Source organism: Zootermopsis nevadensis, unplaced genomic scaffold, assembly GCF_977971745.1.
Source record: "Zootermopsis nevadensis isolate Lab colony 2312 unplaced genomic scaffold, Znev_1.0 Znev_ptg000016l, whole genome shotgun sequence".
NCBI classification, from domain to species: Eukaryota; Metazoa; Arthropoda; class Insecta; order Blattodea; family Termopsidae; genus Zootermopsis; species Zootermopsis nevadensis.
In genome coordinates, this window is record NW_028259148.1 from 2,786,988 (window position 1) to 2,797,774 (window position 10,787).

The 10,787-nt window shown below is 39.0% G+C and overlaps 1 protein-coding gene across 3 annotated transcripts in view; it reads left to right on the top strand.

Annotated features, from left to right (window-relative positions):
• The window catches only part of LOC110834413 (potassium voltage-gated channel subfamily KQT member 1), a 248,551-nt gene that overhangs the window by 147,672 nt on the left and 90,092 nt on the right, over positions 1–10,787 (top strand). For all 3 annotated transcript variants that reach the window (XM_087349385.1, XM_087349384.1, XM_087349382.1), the window contains one exon: positions 8,102–8,193. The gene's annotated coding sequence lies outside the window, so the exon portion shown is untranslated. The remainder of the gene's footprint in view (positions 1–8,101; positions 8,194–10,787) is intronic.

Genomic DNA, 10,787 nt, shown 5'->3' on the forward strand with positions numbered 1-10,787 from the left:
GAAACGTTTAAGGTGATATAACATATATTAAATCTTGTCCGTATAATCACAATAAATTCTTATTAAATATTAAAATATTACAATAATTAACATTTAAAATATTTAAAATATTAAATGATGTTCTTTATCGAAATATTCGATTTACATTACATCCTCAGGATGGTTCTTTTAGGAACTGAAACATGTCGTGAAACATGAAAAATGATGGTCTAATGTAAATCGAATATTTCGATAAAGAACATCATTTAATATTTTAAATGTTAATTGTTATAATATTTTAATATTTAATAAGAATTTATTGTGATTAGACGGACAAGATTTAATACATGTTATATCACCTTAAACGTTTCTAAGCGTATATATCACAATATGACGCAACTTTACCATCTTGTGAAATAACATGTTTGTTAGTAAGCTAGTTTAGGATTTAGGTTGTGCTTATGCACGTCTGCTGAATAGTTGATGTTTTTGGACTGAGTTGTCAGCACTGCAAACGCGTTACTTTATAGATGTTGAATGTATTAAGTATATTGATTTTCACAAGGAACTGATAAAACATTGAAGACGGTGAAGTTCTTTGCTGTATGAACAGAAGTGCCAACTATTACAACTCAATTCATGAATTCGAAGCTGAGAAACGTTGACCGAGGGTGTTCAAAGAAAGGCGAAAAAGGAGTCCATACCATTTTAATTCCTATCAAATTAAAGCTCGTGTATTTTGTCGTAATTACATTCATGAAGAATTTAAAAGAGATAATTATTTTCTGGATTTGGGCGCCTTGTAGACTCCACGCATCACCTCCTCGAAGATCTGAGATTAAGAGAAAGATATACTTGAAAACGTTAACTTTCGTTTGGTCGAAAATATTCTGCCTTCCCATTTGCTTTACGAACGATAAAGTTCAATACATACAGGACCACACCTACAATACTCAAGAATGTTAGACAGTGCGATGCAGAGGAGAGTCACGCAGTAAAAATGATAAAAAAAACTCCATGCGTAGCTTCATAATTTATGAGATGGTAAAGTTGCGTCATATTGTGATATAATAAATATATATTATTTAAATCTTGTCCGTCTAATCACAATAAATTAAAAAAAATGAAAAATTATGGTCTAATGTAAATCGAATATTTCGATAAAGAACATAATTTAATATTTTAAATATTTTAAATGTTAATTATTGTAATATTTTAATATTTAATAAGAATTTATTGTGATTAGACGGACAAGATTTAAATAATATATATTCATAATTTATGTTCGTAATCAGAAGTTATTAGAATTATCAAATAAAGGCTGAGGTGGACGAGGCATGTAGCACGCACGGTAGATGGGAAATACGTTCAAGATTTTAGTCCGGAAACTTTGAAGGAATGGATCACATGGGAGGCCGAGGTTTAAGGGAGAATATTAAAATGGAGGTTCACTGGTTTTGTGTTGGGTCTAGGAATAATATAGTATATCTTCCGTAAGGAATACTCTGCTCTCTTCGTTGCTTAGTTGAGTATTTCCAGTCCCACATTCTATGTACGCTGTGGTAAATTTAAAATTGGTCTTAATGGGATAAAATGAGAGTTTGGACTCTGAGATGATGCAGTATTTAGCTCTTATAAGCGTTTTATTTAGACGTTGGGTTCAGTTAAGGGCAAGGAATGTGTTGACCATGTTAGCGACTGCCATCTTTTTAAGAGGTCACAAAGAATAGCCGAAGAATTGTCATCGACTTCGCGGATGAGTTAGAGGCCTGCTCCAAGGTGTTATATGACATGTAGCCTGTGTGTGGCGGACACTCGCTGTCACTGACGGCTTGTGACAGAAATGTTTTCCTGCACACAAAACCTGGTACATCGGTCGGGCTCCCTCTCAAAGAAGGTTCCTCAAAACAAAAATCCTGCTTCCTAGCAGATCTCAGTGGCGTAATTATCTGCATATCTTGTAGAGAACTTTTTATTCGACTGTTTCTAGAAATGTCAGAATTTGCTGCCTGTTTGTAGCATGTTGATTTTGTAAAGTAATCTTTGACATGTAGGGAATTTTAAAATAATTATTTATGATACTCTTTCTGTAAGCATTTTAATATAACATTCTGTGCTCTTTTTGCAGTTTGGATGCTAGAGGATAATTATCTGGCTCTTAAGTGGTAAAGTTATTTATCTTCACAGCTGTTTTCTTGGTAACTAATTAATGAGTGACGTAATATGTGACGTCACGGCGGTGAATAATTCATAATTTTGCAATTGGTCACCAGGAATATATAAATAAAATCATTGCAAGTAAGAAATTTTATCATGTCAGTATAGTTTATGAGAAACCTTGACGAAGAACGAGCATTTCTGTTATTTACAGTTATAGAATCTTATTATCCAGATGGTATTTGCAACACTACTCTGTTTAATAACCATATTTAATGTTCTTACAAACTGCTCGCAGTTTGGGGATCAATGTACTTCTTTCTAAAATATTCAGAGATTTAAATTTTAATTATTTATTTATTTTTCTTAAAAGCATACGCAGTTGATCAGAACCATCTGCAAGTACTGACGTAAGGCTGCTATCTTAGTGAAGTTTCATTGTTTTATTGTCAATGGATGAGGTCCATTAAACCTCATAACTGCGTTAACAAAACCGTGTTTATGAAGTGTTTAATACGAAGCAGTTTGAGGCTATAATACTGGTTTTTGTTCAAAATGCTGGAGCAATTCCAGACTCGCTACCACTGAATGTCTCGCGTATTTATTCTGCATGCACTTCTCAAATAATACCTGATAACACCTATCAGATAGGCAAATCGTTTCAACAGTGAAGCTCTAACAGTGACGATATTAGAAGGCTGTTCTCTGATACGTACTTAATATCGACACTTGAAAGGTAATCCTTAAAGACTTCTCCGGAAACATGCAGGAAGTAAATTCCATCTAATGACGGATAATGTAACGAGATTCTGTAAAGGTTTTTTTTTTTTTAATTTAGGAGTGAGGAAATACAGAAATATGAAACATTTTATAATGATAAGAGATTTATCACTTGTTATATTTATTTAGTGTTCTGTCTGACGACAGGTCCATATGAACAGGATCCTTCCATCCTTTTCTCGGACTGGGACCTGTTCATATACGTTCTTGGCAGATGATCCAGAAGTGGTTTGCCATTGCCTTCTTCTGTGTGTGAATGGAGTAATTGTTGGGATGCCACGGAGGAAAACTCCGTGTTGCCTAGACCACGGCCTTGCCCAACACAAGTTATAAATTCGGGCACCGCCGGGAATCGAACCCGAGACCCCAGGATTACAAGGCCAGCGTTCTAACCGCTAGACCACCGTGGCATAACTTATCACTTGTATTGTACAGAAATTATTATTACGGTAATCAAATGAAGGATGATGCAAATATTGGAACATTTTACAGTCACGAGGAAGACGACAGAAGTAAACAGTTGTATTTCTACTAAGACGTCTTTTATATGTACTCCTTCCCTCACGTTGGATGCCATAAAGTGGTGCATGTTTACACAATATTCGTTATTGTTTTCAGTCGCGTCAGAAGTGTGCCTAGGCAGACGGTACAGTCTTCATGTCTCTTCTGAAACAAGGGACCATTCCACGATGTCAGAATAAGAAACAATTCATAAGAGTATTTTTATCTTTGTGGAAATAACAGAAAACGGACGGTTCTTTGCTACACGGTGATCTTTGATCACACCGGCCTTTGACTTTGTGACCGGTATAGAGATCACGAAATGTCAATTGCACAAATACATCCGTTCTCTTATAAATTCCACAACTACTCCTGCCAGATCATTGATTTTTCGCTCGAAATAGATCGGAATCGAATAGCTTCTGGTTAGACGTCGGTGAAACTTCGTCATAATGCACAGTGATGTCATGTTTAAAATAATCCAGAATGTCGTCGTTAAATAATCGGATTAAGTCGGTGAGCATACCCAATTTCTTAAGACATTTAAATTGTCGGGTATTAAAATTCATTGCCTTTAGACTGCGTGATCCACGCTCTTACGCTATTAGACAAATTAATCTTTGTAGGTTTTGACGTTTTCACGAAGGTAAGTCTGAATATGGCTGTCTCCTTGGTAGAAGTTCACCGATGTTTCAGAAGTCCTTGCTGCCTCCATCATCAGGGCGTCTTTATTGTTGACTGGATTTATGTGATTGGGGATAATGTTCAGTGACTGGCAATCAACTTTCGGCGTACATAAATCTCGGCACATTTTTTATATAGCGACGCCATTGCTAGCTTCTCAAAGTCTCATGCCATTTCTTCTCTCTTAGTGTCCTTATGTTCTTCTCAGTGGTACATTTTTAAGAATATTACCTCTGGTTGATCCCGTGATGGCCTCTTACAGTCGAATGTTGCTGTTGCAGGCTAATCCTCGCCAATGTTCTCACTCAGACCGCTCGTATCCGCGGTCCATTTCGAATACCATCGTTTGAGAAATGCAGGTGTAGCACCCTTATTGTCGGGGGCGGGTGGGGGCGGGGTTTCATGGGATCAATACACGGAGGGAGACATGCTGGCACGCTTGTATTGATAATAGCTCTTCTCCTGTACTGAAGAATACATTGCAGCACACGGCACAGTTTTCAGCTCCCGATGGCAAAATACCAGAAATACTTTCTAAAACAGATACCCGCCTAATTACATTCTCGATGAAATCAAGAACAGATTATATTTAGCGGATGCTTGCTATTATTTAAGTCCAAAATCTTTTGTTCTCCCTTCTCGTATCAGAAAAATAAAGATTAAAATATACGAACGTGTAATTTTGCCAGTTTTGCTGTATAAGTGCAAAACTTGGTCTCTCGCTTTGATGGAGGAACATAGATTGAGGGTCTGTGAGAACAGTGTTTTTGAGGAAGATATTTTGGACCCAAGAGGGAGGGAGACTGATCATGGAGAAAATTTCTTCACGGCCTGTAATCATTTCCTGGTATTGTTAAGGTGATTAGATCTTGGAGGATGAGGGTTGGTGGAACACGTAGCGCGCATGGGGAAGGGAGTGGTTTTTACAAGCCATCAGTTGGGAGGCACGAAGGGAGGAGAACGCTGGGAAGACCTAGGCGTAGATGGGAGGATAACATTAAGATTGACCTTAGGGAGATGGGAATCGATGGAGCGAACTGGATGCAGTTAACTCAGGTTTCTGACGGTGTGGACTCTGGTAGCAGAAATGGATGGGAGACTATGGTGGGGTATGGCGGAGCGTGCGTTTGGCGGGAATCTGGCTTCAGTCGCCGTGAACATTTAATATAGTTTTAAAGAAGTGTTATAAATGCTGTGGTTTTTACTGTTTGCAAAAATAATTCCGCAAAAAAAAAAATCGTGTTTGTTTTTCAACTCTTAACTGGTTAATTCCCGCCAACTTTTCACGCTACGCTGTAATCATCGCACTACGTGATACGGCCTTCAATTCGATTTCCGATGCGGTGACCCAGTGCTCCATTAACACGTTTTGACACGTCAGCGAACGAATATCTGCGTTATAAATTTTATTGAATGAGTCATTGCGCCAATAAGAGACGTCAGAAAAGAATGTTTGGAACAGGTGTCGGTCATTTCACTACCGGGATAATATTTAAAATCTAGCTGCAAAATAAAAATGACATCAATACAACGAATTCAGGCAAGCTGAGATGATGCATACTGAACTATTATTATTTATTTAGTGTTCTGTCTGACGACAGGTCCATATGAACAGGATCCTTCCATCCTTTTCTCGGACTGGGACCTGTTCATATACGTTCTTGGCAGATGATCCAGAAGTGGTTTGCCATTGCCTTCTTCTGTGTGTGAATGGAGTAATTGTTGGGATGCCACGGAGGAAAACTCCGTGTTGCCTAGACCACGGCCTTGCCCAACACAAGTTATAAATTCGGGCACCGCCGGGAATCGAACCCGAGACCCCAGGATTACAAGGCCAGCGTTCTAACCGCTAGACCACCTCATCTTATTATTATTTAGTGTTCTGTCTGACGACAGGTCCATATGAACAGGATCCTTCCATCCTTTTCTCGGACTGGGACCTGTTCATATACGTTCTTGGCAGATGATCCAGAAGTGGTTTGCCATTGCCTTCTTCTGTGTGTGAATGGAGTAATTGTTGGGATGCCACGGAGGAAAACTCCGTGTTGCCTAGACCACGGCCTTGCCCAACACAAGTTATAAATTTGAGCACCACCGGGAATTGAACCCGGGACCCCAGGATTACAAGGCCAGCGTTCTAACCGCTAGACCACCTCATCTTATTATTATTTAGTGTTCTGTCTGACGACAGGTCCATATGAACAGGATCCTTCCATCCTTTTCTCGGACTGGGACCTGTTCATATACGTTCTTGGCAGATGATCCAGAAGTGGTTTGCCATTGCCTTCTTCTGTGTGTGAATGGAGTAATTGTTGGGATGCCACGGAGGAAAACTCCGTGTTGCCTAGACCACGGCCTTGCCCAACACAAGTTATAAATTTGAGCACCACCGGGAATTGAACCCGGGACCCCAGGATTACAAGGCTAGTGTTCTGATCGCTAGACCACCGTGGCGGTATACTGAACTAGTATATATAATTTTCAGAAGCTAAGGTCATGATGCCTCAGAATGATGGAATCCGTGTGCCTCTTAGTTATCGTAGTCCCATTGCGATGTATGACTTTGTTGCACGTAGCAGCGTGTACTCAGTTAGTGATGACCTCAGAAGGGCTTTGCTATCAAGAGTAGGCTCATCACAATTGCTAGTTAATATGAGAAACTGCATTATCATGTGTTGCGTTGAAAACGACATTCCGAACAGTTATCGACCTACCAGCCGGTAATGCAGCACTCTGTGTGATCGATCAAATGTCGATAATCCTGAGCTGAATTATAGTTTTGTGTGCTGAAGGTTGGAATAACGACAGGGCTAAACAACTGACTACATTTTGAAGGGGTTTTTCTGAAAGCTTTATAATTGCTCGTATGGTCGAAATTCCCTGCTTCTAAGGGACCACAAGTTTCGTCACAGTGCTTACAAAAGCCCACTAATGTGACCTATCGTGCGTCAGTTGAAACCCATTTCTGCATCCCCACACACTATTTGTGTAAGGTATATTTTAACATTCTCCTATCTACTCATAGAAACACACTTTAAGAATTGTATTAATTCACAAGACTTTACCTAAGGAAGACTTATATTTTATGGCGAGATTACGGTAATCAATCTTCGTGTTCATAAAAGCATGTCTTGTAAATCAAATCTAAAACTTCTTGACGATGGTGAAGAGTCAATTGAATAAAAATTTTCTTGGATATTATCCATCGTCTAGTAAATATAAAACGTGAAACGACGTTTCGGAGATAGAGTCCCATCTCCGAAACGTCGTTTTACGTTTTATATTTACTAGACGATGGATAATATCCAAAAAAATTTATGTCTTGTAAAGTTGAGCGAATATTATCTGAGCGGATTTCACCCTGAAGATGGCAACTGAAATTTATGCCGAAAATTCGGCTAACCTGGAGCATTGGACTCTGCTGCTCACCCGAGAGCCGAAGTTGTGCATTGAATTTCATTCGGCTTTGAAGTTTAGCACCTCAAATGATGTCAGTTCCAGTTTACAGACCCAACTTCCTAAGAATAGGTTGTGCGTACAAAATAATCCCTTTCTTGTGATAATTTTCCTTTAAAATGGAAACAGTTACTTCCCTTCTCCTCCTGCTCATATGAATATACTGCAAGATTTTTCTTCATCGATAAAAATTGTTGTAAACTTGTTTTGAGATTAACTTAACTTTCTATGCTTCCTTATATTTGTATATTTTCTTAGCACCAAAGGGATTTCTATAACCAGAAACGCTAGGAATGATTTCTGTTCACTGACTCTGTCAAACATTAATAATGACATTCGAATCAAACATTTCTTTCTGCCTCTGAACAAAATATGTCGTTCTTAGCACTGAAGGGGTTAATGAACACTGCTTGTAAGTGACGCGCCCAGGCAGTCTACTGACAAAGAAGTTTGAGTGACGGATAATCGACGTTCTTTGGTGTGCCATCTGATGACAGCGATGCGTTGTGAGCCATACACAATGAGAATTTTTAATTTTTTTCAGGTTATTGAAGGAGCTGCAGTTTTCCACATCGGCTGGTCATCTTGTAACAAGAATCTATATCCTGACTGGGAAATTCACTGATTATCTGTGAGGTAAGGTCAACTAACTCAGTTTCTCATTTATTTTTATGTTCAAAGAGATGGATATAATTTTTTTGACACCCTGTGAAGTTTTGTAAGATGCTGCCGCGGCGAAGCCAGGAAGATTGATTATATCCCCGAAAAAAAAATTATCATTTCTTGTATCGTCATGACGAAGCAACGCAAATGACAGTCATATTCATGAAGGCAATGCGATTGTGAACCGAATAGTAGCGAAAATTCCCCGAGGATAAAATAATTTTTGACGTAAATACGTCTATATTTTAGGGTCAGTGTCATTCGGCAAAAATGTGTTACGAAAAAGTGTAACTTCATTGTTATGTTACCTAGGAAACGTCATCTGTTTACTCGGCATTGTTGTTACCTATAAAACATTACCTTACCTTACATTACATTTAATTACCTTACATTACATTACTTTACATTACCTTACCTTACATTACATTCAGCTACCACAGACCTATCTTAAGCGTAACTAATTCAAGTTGATTAAGCAATGTTTTAATCAAACTTATCTAAATTGTAAAGCATGTATAAAGGAAATATTTAGAATAAAGCCAATATATAAACTTCCTTTCCGTATAGACGTATTTACGTCAAATTCTCCGGAACCGTGGTTCCACTGACAACTTTTTAATATAACTTTGATTTGTTACTGTCAGTGTGAAATACTTTGAAGCTATCACATTTGCTACGAAATATTATCTGTCTGTATAAGACGACTTTCCCCCTTTCTCCTAAAGTAATATTTAATCCAACCGTGGGAAGAAAACTGTTTTAAACAGTCCAAGTTCGTTTTGACGACATGATTCCAAATAAAGTTAATGTCATTCATTTTGAATTTAAGAATTTGGAAATTGAAAAGTTGAATTCTGCTTGTGAGAAGCAGAGAAGTTTCTCGCGTCTTTTGTTGCCTCGGTAATTAAATGAGAGATGTAGCGACTCCATAAGAAGATTCGATTAAGTCACTCTGCTGCCTTGACAAAGTTATCTTCACTGCTGACGTTTCCCTAGTTTGACCTACTCTGACTGGGATAGACACGGAAAACCTGTGGATCACGAGATAGTCTATCTCGTCATGCTCTATAAAATCCATGCACCATGCTCTATGTTCATGTTCTTCATAAAATATTATGATAGAGACTTAATGAAGAAGAAAAATGTTTAAGTAAAGTAAGGGATATGAGAAATTCATACAGAATGTTAGTTGAAGTGCATAGGAGAAAGAAATCACTTGAGAGACCTAGACGTAGATAGGAAGATTTTAAATCGAGTTTGAAACAAATGACGTTTGATGTCTCATACCTTGTAATCCTGGGGTCTCGGGTTCGATTCCCGGCGGTGCCCGAATTTATAACTTGTGTTGGGCAAGGCCGTGGTCTAGGCAACACGGAGTTTTCCTCCGTGGCATCCCAAGAATTACTCCATTCACACACAGAAGAAGGCAATGGCAAACCACTTCTGGATCATCTGCCAAGAACGTATATGAAAAGGTCCCAGTCCGAGAAAAGGATGGAAGGATCCTGTTCATATGGACCTGTCGTCAGATAGAACACTAAATAATAATAAGATGAGGTGGTCTAGCGGTTAGAACGCTGGCCTTGTAATCCTGGGATCTCGGGTTCGATTCCCGGCGGTGCCCGAATTTATAACTTGTGTTGGGCAAGGCCGTGGTCTAGGCAACACGGAGTTTTCCTCCGGGGGCTTCCCCGGTTTCACCGTGGCATCCCAACAATTACTCCATTCACACACAGAAGAAGGCAATGGCAAACCACTTCTGGATCATCTGCCAAGAACGTATATGAACAGGTCCCAGTCCGAGAAGAGGATGGAAGGATCCTGTTCATATGGACCTGTCGTCAGACAGAACACTAAATAATAATAAGATGAGGTGGTCTAGCGGTTAGAACGCTGGCCTTGTAATCCTGGGGTCTCGGGTTCGATTCCCGGCTGTGCCCGAATTTATAACTTGTGTTGGGCAAGGCCGTGGTCTAGGCAACACGGAGTTTTCCTCCGTGGCATCCGAACAATTACTCCATTCACACACAGAAGAAGGCAATGGCAAACCACTTCTGGATCATCTGCCAAGAACGTATATGAACAGGTCCCAGTCCGAGAAAAGGATGGAAGGATCCTGTTCATATGGACCTGTCGTCAGACAGAACACTAAATAAAATAAAATATAGATGTGCAGAATCTCTATAAGAAACTATAGGACATAGAGCCACCTAAGAGTTTCCCGTGGTTACAGAGTAGTTTAGTTAAATGCTTTTAACTTTCCTTAGACATTATATTTATTATTCTCTGTCAACGATGGTATTCCTTTTTTTTTTTACCGAAGATTAAAATGTAGGAAGATGTCATTTTACGTGTGTGACACTTGCTATCCAACGCTGAAGGAATAGCACGGCCTGTGGCTGTGTGAGATCTGAGTGAAAAGGAAATTTTTTAATGAACTTCGTTTGTAATCTGCACCAAACATTTGACGGTGATCAGAATATGGGGAATAAACCTGCCTGGGTGTTTAATATACCTGGGGCGGTTGAGAAATTCGTACAAAATTGTACTCGGAAAACTTGAAGGAT